Source organism: Echinops telfairi, unplaced genomic scaffold, assembly GCF_000313985.2.
Source record: "Echinops telfairi isolate 266 unplaced genomic scaffold, ASM31398v2 ScPeMD7_2;HRSCAF=8, whole genome shotgun sequence".
Classification (NCBI taxonomy): domain Eukaryota; kingdom Metazoa; phylum Chordata; class Mammalia; order Afrosoricida; family Tenrecidae; genus Echinops; species Echinops telfairi.
This window is the reverse complement of record NW_022103898.1, coordinates 3,461,679-3,475,027: the sequence shown is the minus strand read 5'-3', so window position 1 is coordinate 3,475,027 and position 13,349 is coordinate 3,461,679.

The window sequence follows — 13,349 nt, the reverse complement described above, 5'->3', positions numbered from 1 at the left end:
GGTGGTGGTGGTGATGGTGGTGATGATGATGATAATTCAGTGATGATGAGGGTGGTGGTTATGATGATGGTTGTGAGGTGATGGCAATGAAAAAGGTGGTGATGATGATGGTGGCAATGATGCTTTTGAGGTGGTAGTGGTGCTGTGGGTGGTGATGATGATGGTGGTGGTCACGGTGGCGATGATGATGATGGTGGTGGTGATGGTGGTGGTGTTGGCAGTGGTGACTTTCTGTATATGAAATCTGGGACAGGTAAATCTATAGGAACAGTAGCTAGATTAACAATTACCTACAGGCATGGCAGGGGAGGCTGGGGAAAACGGGGAGCTAAAAACAAGTGTAAGAGAAAGAAAATCCTGAAACTGATTGTGGCGATGATTACGCAACATGATATGTGAATTGCATACCACTCAAACTATTAATAGACAGGCTTGGCGATCTGCTTCCGCCACGGAACATCCTGTGGGCACAGTTCTCCTCTCAATCACACAGGTCACCGTGAGTCAGTGCCAACCTAGTGACAGGGGGTTTTATTCTATTTATTTTCCTATTTTTGGAATGCCATGTCTCTGTGGATGCGGCTCTCCTCAAAGTGTTCTGTGGCTTAGTCCTCTGCATGGGGGCAGTGGCCTGGTCCAGCCTGCCTGTCCTGATGGCCACTCGGCTCCTCCTGGGTCCTGCAGGACTGTTCTTCTTGGGTGCACGTGGTGTGCTTGTTAGCTGCTTTCTGGTTGGTTCCATCTCATTCTGCTCCCATATGACAGAGGATTGTTTCTGCACAGGTTTGGTTGTGGTTGTGTTGAAACCCTTGTTTTACATTCAACAATTCATACCCATTTCGTTTCATCTCATCCAGCGCCGTCCTCTCCTTCCCCATCACTTATCCCATGTCCTCTCTAGGTTTCTGTGTCTCGGGCCTGCTTCTTTCCTGTACCTTCTGCACTTGGTCCTTGGGTCACTGTTGTCCTTTTGATCTCGAACGGTTGATGGTTCTGAGATGCGCTCTGTAAGCAGATCACCAGGTGCTCTCCTCTGAGGTGCTGAAGTGGGCTGAACTTCCAACCTCTTGGCTAATAGTTGAGCGTGTAACTGTTGGTGCCACCAAGGACCCCTTCAGTGCAGGTGCAGAGATGAAGATGTGCAAACACTGGTGGAGTGGGCTGATGGCGATTATAGTCAGTGGCTACGCCTGGGCCAGCGAGATTCTGGAAGGAGGCATGAACTATGTGTGAAATGAAACAGGCTTGCCCCCCCCCCTCCCCCGAATGAGTGACAGACGGGCTGGTGAAGAACAAAACAAACAGACAGAGTGTCACCAGAGGACACAGGGAGGAGCACTGGCTGCCTCCGTCATGGCCCAGCACCGTTCCCACCCTGGCCAGGCCGTAAAGCCCAGATGTGGATTGGAGACCCTGAGCACATTGCACCTCCTCGTGCCTCGCCTGCCCTGGTAGTTACTCCCGCCATCAATCAGCACCTGTGGCATGTCCACAGCTCCGGCTTTACATCCTCGCTGCCCCAAGTCCAGGCCCAGTGGACATCCTTGAGGGTTCTAATGGATGCAGGCAGGGGAATGAGCAGCACAGCGTTCAGGCAACAGTTGCAAAAGGGGGGGGGGCAAGTGCGCCCACACAAGAAGGGGTCCAGAGAAAGTGCTGGTGCCAAGGTCATGGCGTGGGAGAGCCAGGATGCAGGGCTATGGCATCGTTGGTGGTTCGAGTCCACTGCCAATTCACAGTGGACCTGGCGTAGAAAAGACCAAAGCTCTGCCCAGCCTTCTCCACCCTCAAAGACACCGTGCTGCCTTTGACCCCTGGTTGCAGCCCCCTGTCAATCCACCTCCTGGAAGATCTTCCTCTTTTCCCAAGCATGCTGTCCTTCTCCAGGGACCGATCTTTCTAGATAGCATGTCAAAGGACCTGGGGTGAACTCTTGACATCTTTGCTTCTAAGGAGCATACAGCTGTACTTTTCCCAAGGCAGATGTGTTTATCCTGGAAGTCCACAGCACCTTCCCTATTCTTCGCCAGCAGCACAGTTCAAAGGCATCGATTTCCCTTTGGTCTTCCTTATTCCACGTCCACCTTTCCCATGTGTATGAGGCAGTGGACGAGACCCTGGCTTGGGTCAGGCACACCTAAGTCCTCAAAGTAACTTCCTTGCTCTTCAACGCTTTCAGGAGGTCTCGTGCAGCAGATTGACCCAGGACAACATGTCGTTTGATCTCTTGACTGCTGCTTCCCAAAGCATTGACTGTGGGTCCAACTTAAACAAAAACCTCAGCAACTTCAGTCCGGTTCCGGTTTATTCTGACGTTGCCTGTTGGTCCAGTTGTGAGAAGGACCCAGTGATCTGCTTTTGAGAACAAAACAAAACAAAACAGTCTAGTACAAGCCAGTCGGTAACCACAGGTGACGGTCATGCAAAGAGGCCATTCCACCTGCAAAGAGGAAATGTGTGTGCGCTTCAGTGACCTCTGCCCGACAGCTCTGTAAGCCTCTCGAATGGCCAGGTCCCCGGGAACCTTTGTCAGGAGGCTGACCTGGCTGAGGGAGTGAACTCTATACCTGACTCTGCTGCTGAGGGACCAGGCAGTCTTCCTGGCCCATCCCTCAGATGTCCTTTCTATGGAGCAGACACGTCTATGGAGTGGCCTCTGAGAGCTAGGGGCTGGTCCCCTGTCCACTGGGTGGGTCACTGTGGCAGAGGAGTAGCTGCAATTTGGGCAAGTGTTTTGGAACTCCACATGCACCAAAAGGTGCAAGCTGATGTTTGGAGGCTAATGAGAAAGACTAAGGACGAAGGACCCTTGGGTGGAGGCCAGAACACGAAATTGTTGGGGTCACGGTGGCTTGGTCTGTATTTGTTTTTCCCACCCCATAACTTGGCACTAGAGTTTTTCTCTGAGACCGGCTCTGAATGAGGCCTACCTCACACCTGGTAGACCAAATGAGAGCCCCTAGGTCTTGGCCTGGAGCCGAGATCCCTCCTTTCTCAATACTAACACATGTGCAATTTTGTTACTTGCATTTGTGCATCTATGTCTCTATAGGTGAGAGAATCATTTGGGGCAGGAGAAGGGACAGATGTGTTGTTCTTTAATATATTCCAAGTACTAACTCAATGCCTGCTACATATTCAGATTCACAATAGGTGGGGGGAATCATAAATGACCATAAGATATGCTATGTCCTTGGGAAGAGCTTCTGGTCAACATGTGTGAATGTCACCTCCACTGTTGGTGAATGGGTGCCTTCAGGATCAGGTGTGTTATCACATCTGTTGTTCAGTGAAGCAATACTGTCAGTGCTCACTCTTTTATTACACCTAGACATGTGCAAGGCACTGCCTGGTCACCCCACTGGAAGAGATCCATAGTCGTGCGCATTACAAAGAAAGGTCATCCACAAAATGCAAATAAACAAACAAATATATTCTCAAAGAATGCCATTACTGTCCCATGCAGGTAAAACTTTGTTGAAGATAGTTCTAAAGGGTTGCAGAAGTACATTAACAGGAAGCTGCCAAAAATTAAAATTGGATTAAAAAAAGGCCGTGTAATGATGTCTATCACTGACAACATCAAATGGATCTTGGCTGGAAATAGATAATACTAGAAATGTGGAAAATATGAGAAATTGGAGTTTTATTGACCATGCAAAGGCATTCGATCAAGTGAATCGTAACAAACCACAGATAACATTGTAAAGAATGGCAATTACAGAGCACTTCTGTGTGCATGCAGACCTTACATGTAGAGCAGGAGGCAGTCATTCGCACAGATTAAGGGAAGACCGCCTGGTTTTCAATCAGGAGAAATGTGTGTCAGGGTCCGATCCTTTCCCCACACCTACTGAATCTCCATGCTGACGATGTGGAGAAGAACGGGTGTCAGGGTTGGAGAAAGGCTCATCAGCAACCTGCAACATGCAGATGACCCTGCTTGCTGAGAGTGAGGAGGACCAAGGTATTTGCTGAAGATCAAAGACTTCAGTTTTCAGGGTGAACCACATCTCAACTTAAAGGAAACAAAACACTCACAGCTGGCCCAGCAGATAGCATCAGGATGAATGGAGAAATGACTGATGTTGTGAAGGGCATCTTCTGACGTGGATCCACAATCAACATTCATGAAAGCAGCAGTCGGGAACGCCAATGGCCTATTGCGCTGGGCAAATCTGCTGCAGGATGGGAAGAGCAGAGATGCTACTGTAAGGGCTGAGGAGGTCGCGACCAAGGCCATGGCATTTTCAATTGCTTCATAGGCAAGTTCAGTGTCGGTTTGTCGTGCTGCAGTGGTGTGTGTGCTCCTGTGGTGTTGAAGGCGATGCCACCAGCGTTTCAAATGCCAGCAGGGCCACCCAGTGAACAGTCTCCGTGGAGCTTCCAGACTGAGCGCAGACTAGGAAGAAGGAATAGGCTGTTGACTTTGGAGGGATCAGCCACTCAAAATCTTACCAAGAGCAGCAGAATCCTGTCTTATGTAATGCCAGACGGAGGTGGGAGGAGACTCCACTTATGACGGGGAAGACCTGCTTTCTCCGGTAGAGTCAACCTTAGCGACATGGGCGGAGGGAAACTTTCGAGATCATTATCTGCTATGGGGTATAACATGGAATGAGAGGAAACCTCTGCAAACATCCTTTAGTCATCGGAACATGGAACGTGGGAAGGAAGAAGCTAAGAAAATGAGAAATCACCAACATGTAATGTAATACACGAAGGTCACCATCTTGGGCATTAGTGAGCTTACTGAACTGTTGTGAGATGCCATCCAGTTGGCTCTGACCCATAGTGACCTCATGTGCAACAGAACGAAACACGGCACGGTCCTGTGCCTTCCCCACAATTGCTCCTATGCCCGGGCTACTGTGCAGCCACTGTGACCACCCATCTCGTCAAGGGCCTTCCTCTCTTTTGATGCCCTCCGCTTTACCCAGCACGATGCCCTTCGCCAGGGACTGGTCCCTCCTGACAGCATGTCCAAAGTATGTGAGACGTAGTCTTGCCATCCTTGCCTCTGAGGAGCACGCTGGCCTTACTTCTTCCAAGACAGCTTGGCCTGTCCTTTTAGCTGTCCGTGGTGCTTTCAGTCGGCTTTCCGGCAGCACCATTCAAGTGCACCTGTTCTTCTGAGGTCTTCCTTCTTCCAGGTGTGACTGAACTGGTCCTGGCCATTTGGAAGCAGACGATGTGGTTGACGATGCCAGCAATGAGACATTTAAGAGGAATGATATCACATTCTCTTCAAAAAGCACATTTCAGGGTCCACCTGGAAGGACCAGGCTGCCTGTGATCGCGTCATGTTCCTTTAAGGAGGAACCTCAGCAAGATGGATTGAGACCTGGCCGCCACAACGAGCTCACACATAACAACCATTGGGAAGTCGGGCAGGACTGGGAATCGTTGAGTTCTCTTGTGTGTCGGGTGGCGAGGACTCAGAGCCGGCTGGATAGCCTCTAAGAACCACAATAAGGGAGACGAGTTAATGCTGATGTTCACACCAGGCTCTAAAGTCCATCATGAAGAAATTGCAGAATTCTGTCCGCTTCTTGGCTCAAGGCAGAGAACAGCAGGGAGCTGTTGGCTTGTGTTTCATCCTCTCTGTGCAGGTGTTGGACGGTGCGGATACTAATGCTCTAAGGAGAGCCTTGAGAAGCACGAGAATCCCAGGATCGTCCATTGTGCTTACGTGGAGCCTCGGCGTAGACCAAGAGGCAGTCGTTGACAAAGAATAGGGGGATATGCATGCTTTACAACCAGGGAAGGTATGCATTGGGGTTGTATCCTTTTATCATACTTTTTAAATCTGTATCTGGAGCTAACGATAGGAGAGGCTGCACTCGATGAGGGAGAGGGCAGCATCAGGATCAGAGGAAGCCTCATGAACAACCTGCCATAGGCAGGTGACACAACCTTGCTTACTGAAGCCCTTCCTGATGAAGGTCAGAGGCTGCAGCTTTCAACATGGACGACAACTCTCTGTAAAGGACACACGGACCCTCACATGCACATTGAAAGTCGACATGGATAGCGAACACCAAAGGAAAATCGACCCACTTCAACCAGTAGCCACTACAACGAAGGGACCATTCTAACACATATTGTACTGACTACTATACAGCTCTTCTTGGGGCGATTGAACTATGGATGTGTGTGATAGATGAATTATACGCCAATAAAACTGTTAGAACAGAAAGTACCATGGACTGCTCAAAAAAAAAAGCTCCTTGGAGGTAAGGATGGTGAGACCTTGTCTCCTGTCCTTTGTCTCCAGTCCCCGGAGAAGTGGAGGGGCAGTGAGAAAGAGGAGGACCCTCGAGGAGATAGATGGACACAGTGGCTGCAGCAATGGATTAAACACAAGAACAGGATGAGGGTGGGGCGGGGCCTGGTGTGTTTCATCCTCTTGCACGTAGCATCTCCATGAGCCAGAGCCGATGGGATGGCACTTAACCACAGCAACACAACTGGCCCAATAGCCAACACTATGAGAAAATATGGGAGTGTTCAAATATTTCTTTTTCACTTGGGTCCACAGTCAGCGCTCATGGATGCAACAGTCGAGAAATCAAGCAAGGTATTGCGCTGGGTAAAATCTGGTGCACACCATCTCCTTCAAGTGTTAAGGACCCCAAATGACACCCTGAGGACTTGGGTGCCCTGCCCAAAGCTGTAGTATCTGCAGCCATCCCGCATGCACGTGAGGGCTGGACAATGACGAAGGAAGACCGAAGAAGAATCCATGAGTTTCAAATTAAGGTGTTTGAGAAGACTATGGGAAGTGTCTTGGGCTTCCGGAAGAACACATGCATCTATGTGGGAGGAAGGACAGCCAGAAGGTTCCTTGGAAGCAAGGATGGCCAGAACACGTCTCTCGTCCTTGGGCATGTGACCAGGCGAGGCCGGTCCCTGGAAAAGAAGAGCAGGCCGGGTAACGTGGAAGGTCCGAGACAAAGCAGGAAGACCCTCCGGGAGGTGGACAGCCGCAGCAGCTGCAACGGTGGGCTGGAACATCACAACGATCATCGTGACAGTGGGACAGTCTGGGGAGTGTTTAGTTTGGGGGTCCTGGGGTCCCTTTCATCCAGCGCCAACTTGAAGACATCTCAGAGCAACAACCTGTGTGTAAGGGAGAATGAAGATGGATTGAAGCATTTGAATGGCAGCAGTGTTGGAGGATATTGAATACGTACATCATGGTCGACCAGAAGAACGAACAGGTTTGTCTTGCAAAAAGCATAGCCGGAGTGCTGTGCAGAAGTGATGTGTGGTAGTTACATAATCTGTTGTTAATTTGAGACTTAAGAGTGAAAGGGTGGAGTTTAGCCTGTCAATTAGGTTGCAGCTTGATGACCTCATTTAGAAGCACTAGGGAGATTAATCACTCACTGGAGGTGGGACATACGCTCACTCCCTGTGAGACATTACTGACAACAAGCCACATGGAGCTATGCTGATGTAGCCAGAGCCCTGGAGCTGGAGGAGCCACGTGGAGAACCCTGCCAGCACTGAGATGCTTCCACCGCCACTGGATCCACAAAACTTTCCACCCACTGGCCTGTGATCTTTCTGCATTCAACATCATTGCATGTGTTTCGTGGGTCTGAAAAAGAATTTATACACTGGTATCAGACATATGGGCTAATATCGGAATTATGGACTTGATCTGGACTGGGCCGGGATGTTTTCTTAATGTACAATGACTCTTTATATAAAGCTCTTTCCTACACACATATTAGTGTCTATGAATTTGTTTCTCTGGTCCACCCAGACTCACACATGAGGATAAGGAGACGCTGCCCCCAGGTACTTCGGACGTGTTACTGGCAGGGACCAATCTTAGAGAAGTGCATCTCGCATGGTAAGTACAAACCGAAATCAAGCTCACCGCCGCCGAGTCAGAGCTGACTCACAGCGATGCCCCGTGAGTTTCCTGGACCGTCACTGTTGCCCAGAGGAGGAAGCCTGGCCTTTCTCCCAAGGGAGCTGATGGTTGGTGTCCAACTACTGAGCATGTGGATCACAGCCTAGCGTGCAACTACCACACAGCCAGGGCTCCTTGGTAAAAGCACAGGTGGGTGGAGAAAGAGGCAGGCCCTGGACAAGACGGGTTGACAAGGGGGGTGACAAGAGGTTTAAGCACAGTGAAGATGCTAAGGTCGCCGCCGGCTGGGCACAAGCACTCGCCGAGAGTCGGAGCTGACTGCACTTGATGTCACCTGACAACACACCTGGATTGTTGTGTGTTCTCTCCACTGTGCTGTGTGCTATCTCCCCCTTGCCATGCACCCCACTCCCTCACCCTGGTGTTGGGGACCCTGTGTTGTCATGGAATCATCCTCACCAGGTCACCCCAGGTCTGTTTGTGACTTGTTTATATTCTCACCCTGAGGTCTGGCAAAAATATTGAACCAAGTGCCTTTTTTAAAATTATGTCCATCTCGTATACTTTACATTACAGGAACAGCTCAATAATGCTTTAAGATCCAAATCGCCTCAGGAGCATTGCTCAATATCGCAGGATGGAATACCAGAGTTTTCTTTTTGTTTAACCCATAAACTATTCTGGAAAGTGCCACAGTGCCCTGATTCGATCGCCATTCTCCCCTTTATGGTGCCTTCTGCTCAATGCCTGGTGGATGTAAAATGAGGCCCCCCCACCCCCGGGGGGGGTGGCTAATGGGGATGCTGATGTTTATTACCTGCGGACGTGTTTGTATGCAGGTGGCCTGCTGGGGAGTGCGGGAGGAGGCCCTGGATGGAGACAGGTGGCGGGCTCCCCCCATCCTCCCCAGCTGTGTGTCCCTGTGCATCTGGGCAGCCTCTCTGAACTTGGGTCACGGGTCTATGGAGGAGCTGCTTGGAGGAAAGGCCCACAGGCGATGCTTGAGAGACCTTCTGGGGACCAGACGTGGTTTGGTGCCAGCACTCTAACGAGGTGAACCCGAGCAGGTTGACCAGCTGCCTTCTGTCTGGCCATACCAGTGCTATGGGTTGAAATGTCACCCCTCTCCCAAGACATGTCCAAACCCTAGCCCCGGTGCACGCGATTATGTTTGGAACACATCCTTGCAGCGGTGGGTGATTCTCAGCATGAGGTCCTGCTGGAGGAGGGCGGTTCTGCATGACTGATGTCTGTGTGAAGAGACGAAGAGACACAGAGGGACCCTTCTGTTTCCCACACGCATGCAAAGCGGGATCCAGGAGCTGGAGAGACGCGGCCACCAGCCCAGGACCACCTCCGTCCCCCAGCAGTCGGGAGAACCAAAGAAGTCCCCTTCCTTAGCCCTGAATCTGACTCCGGTCCCCGGAACGGGAGGGAATGCATCCCTGCTGTCCCCGGCCCCTCTGCTTGGGGTCCAAAGAACAGGATACACCAGGCAGAGCAGACTCACTTCTAGGGGTGCTGAACGGATGAACACGGTGGCCCAGTCCAGTGCTTCCACCATCTCAGACCTGTCAAAGCCTCTGCCCGGGGCAGCCATGGCCCTATTGACTGAGACCCACTGCCCACCCGGCTGTTTTCCTGTGGAGAGTGGGCCTCCTCAGTCAGGGTCCGTACGGCGTCTCCCAGATTAGCCCCAAGACTATCTTTAACTCAGATGGCATTTGCTGTCCCCAGGCAGCCATGGGGGCAGCTGCTCCTTGAGGGCCTTGGTAGATTTGGGGATTGCTGGGTCCCACTGGAGCCCCTTGTCCTTCAATGTCCCCAGGCCCTCAATATGCCCCGTGAGCAGCAGTGGGGGGTTGGGGTTGGGGGCAACATCATTGAGTGCAAGTGCCGGCCACTGTGTTGACCAGGCCGCCCCATCTGGGGGCAGCAGAGGTGGGGCAGCAGAGTGGTCTGGGCCTGTCTCCTGGAGGTCCACTGGGCAAGCCCTCATTTATGAGAAGAGAACTGTGTTTTAAAAGGTACAGCAGACCCAGTCCTATGAGCTCTGAGGAAGAGGAGGGGGTGCTTCCTGGGTGCCCCGTGCTGACTGCTGATGCCCCTGGCCTTAGAAAGATTCTGCTCAGTAAGTGGGGTGGTCTGGCAGCAAACAGAGGCAGGGAGCTCATCCAGTTCCGCTGCTGGAGTGGCCAGCATCCCTGATTTCCTCATTTCCGCTGTCCTCTGAGCAGGAGGCCTGCAAGGAGGTGGCCCATTCCTGGCCTGCTTGCTGCTGGCCTCTGGAGTGAGTGACAGGATGCTGTTCTTTTTCAGTAGAATAAGAGGTGCAGGGGCTCCCTGTGTCTTCCCTATGGGGCCTCTGTAAATCCCTGCTCCTTCCCACCTGGGAGGCTCTGTGACCTCCCCCTGCTCCATGCCATTTTAGGGGTTTTGTGACCCCTCATTCCTTCCACATCTGGGGTTCTTTGTGAGGAGTGAACAGCTGGGCAGGGTGCTTTGAAGGGGCAAGAGGGGGTGGGCTTCTGTGTGGAGAGGAGGGGATGGCAGGGAGGGTGAATGTTGCCCCTGAGGGGTGTCCAGAAACCCCAAGTACCCACTCAGCCATGGCCAGAATTGAATTGTGTCCCCAAAAGATATGCTGTATGTCCTAACCCCTCCACCAGGTGGTACTGTGGGCTAGGTGTTGGCCTTCTAGTCACGTGGTCCTTGGTTCAACCTCCCTGGGAGACCCTGTGCTGGGTGGATACGGGCTGGATCTCCCCAGAGGGCAGTGGTTTGGGCCTACACCTGTGATGTCATCCCCCGGGAGGAGAAAGCTTTCTTTGCAATGTTAATGAGACCATCTGCATGCAGACCTCAGCTCCCCAAGGGCTTTGAGTTCATTCTGACTCAGCGTGAACCTGCAGGGTGGAGCTGAACCACCCCATAGGGTCTCTGAGGATGCACCCCTTATGGACACAGAGAGCCTCTCTGTCCTGCCGGGTGGCTGGTGGTCTGAACCACACTAGGGTTACCCAGTCTGGGCACTGGGTTTGGATCCTGGCTGTGTGGGCCAGGAGCTGGGCTTTGGTGGGCAGTTTTACCCCACCTCTCCTGTCTCTAGAGAGTGTGTGTTGGTACCTGTTGCAGCCCACGATGGTGAGCATTCTTGGGGGTTCGGGGGTGTGGACAAGGGACTGTGCAACTGTGCAAGCTCTGTGGGCTCAGCAGAGGCAGCTGAGTCCCCGAGGGGGCAGCACCCTCCATGACAGCCCCCCTGGAGTGCCCTGCCTAACCTGTCCACAGCAGGCTGAGATGCGATGCATCCTGTAGGAGGGCCCTGCTGCACACAGGTGAGGGTCCACTTGACTCTGAGCTGTGCCTGGGGGTGCCTTACAACGTGACAGCTCCCCACCTCCAGAGAGAGAGCAGGGGGACATGGGGCTATGACCACCTCTTCTCAGAAGGAGAGGCGGCCACTCCACCGAGCTCGCGCATTGACTGTGTGACCAGGGGAGGCCCACAGGGCAGGGCTCCAGGTGACTAGGTCAGGTTTGCATTGGGGGACCTTCTGGGGACATGCTCTCCCTGCTGTCTGGAGGAAGGCTGGAGCAGGGAGCTGGGCCTCTGTGTACTCAGCAGTGTCTGACGGGCCCTGCGCTGGCTCATGGCTGCACCAGGCATGCGGGTGGGGCAACTGGGGTGGATGTGGCCTCGGTGGGCTTGGGGAGTGGGCATCAGCCCAGGGGGAGAAAGACGGGGAAACCAGGGAAGCCGCAAGGCCATCAGGAGAAACCCAGGTGGGGTGGGGTCACGGAGAAGCCAGTGCCCTGAAGGTGGGCGGGCACTCACCTCGACGTGGCCCAGAGAAGAATGCCCTCTGGCCCGGGAAGCTGGAGGGAGAGGGATCTGAGCTGCCCTTGAGGAGCCCCGGTGGTGCAGTGGGCTACATGCTGGGCTGCTCACCACCAGGTCAGCAGTTCAAAACCACCAGCCTCTCCATGGAAGAAAGAGGAGGCTTTCCATTTTCGTAAAGAGTGACAGTCTCAGAAACCCACAGGGGCAGTTCTACCCTGTCCTGTAGGGTTGCTGTGAGTCAGAATCGACTCAGTGGCAGTGAATTGTTGGTGAGTTTGAGACAGATCAACTAGATCAACCATCCTGGCTCCTGGCTGATGCTCAACCAAGGTGGGTTCCCTCCTACCTGTCTTCCGCCAGCAGGTGAGACAGAGCTGGCCCAGGGGGTGGTGGGGAAGGGAAGGGAGAGGTGAGCTGGCTCCTGCATGCAGGCCCTGGCTTTAGATAAAGAGCTACAAGGAGACCATCTGAATTTACAAATCCAGGGCCAAGGGGGTTCCTGATGGGTCGAGACAAAGCCCACCACCCCCGGTCAGGTGTGTGCCAGCTCGGCTCCAGAATGATTTATTTATCCCCGAGAAGTGCTTCCTGGGAGATGACAAACATTTGCTTTACAGAAGAGCCCAGAGGACTGACCCTGCCGAGAAAGATCAGATTATTAGCGCGCCGGCAATCGAGTTTACGCAAACTTTTACTTCCAGTTATTAAGGAAGGCAGCGCATTTACATTCACGGGGTGCCTGGGAGCTCCGGACGAGCACCTGCAGACTGCCCTCTGGCTCCAGCGGGCGCCTGCGGACACAGGTGGAGTTCCCCCGCCCGAGACCTGGGGTGGGGGTGGTGGAGTGCAGGTAAAGGGAACCTCTCTCGCATGGTCTCCCGGGTGGTTGGTGGATGCTCTGGAATCTGACTCCTCCCCAGCCCATGGGATGGAGTGGTTCCCAGGCTGTGGTTTGTCTTCACAGGGACAGGTCTCCTTGTCTTTCCTCCCTCGAAGCTTCCGGTGGGTTTAAACCATCACTGTTGGGTTCACAGCAGAGCACTTCACCACTGCACCACCAGGGGGTCTTTGTGGCCCGTCCTGGCGTCTCTCTCTCAGTCAGCACCCATCTGAGGAGGGAGGGAGGGTCTTGTCCCTCCCAACAGGAAACCAGCTGGACCCACTGCCGGTCAGATGGCCTGACTTCACTGCCAAGACCTTCATCCAATACCACCTACCCCGCTGTGGTCTAGAGGGTGGCCCCACAAGGACACCTGTCCCCCAATCATCTCCCATCCGACTCCCTCTTTACTGACCCCCCTCTCACCCCGAGTCCACCCTGCTTTGGCTGCAGCTCCCTCTACCCTACCCTCCTCTTTTCCACCTTATAAAATTTGTCATTTGCTTTTAAATGTTGTTTATAGTGTTTTTGCAAGGATAAAATTTTTTATTTTTATGTAGCAAATAGTAAAATTTATCCATCTCTCCCTTTATGGGGTTCTTGGCGGTTGTGCACAGGAAGCCTCCCCTCACCCCCTGCCCCACCTCCGATCCCCACCCCCACCCCCCACACACCTTCATCTGCGTGAGAACCCAGGTAAAACTTCTTCCACCTCCACCTCCTGGGTCTTTAGTGGGG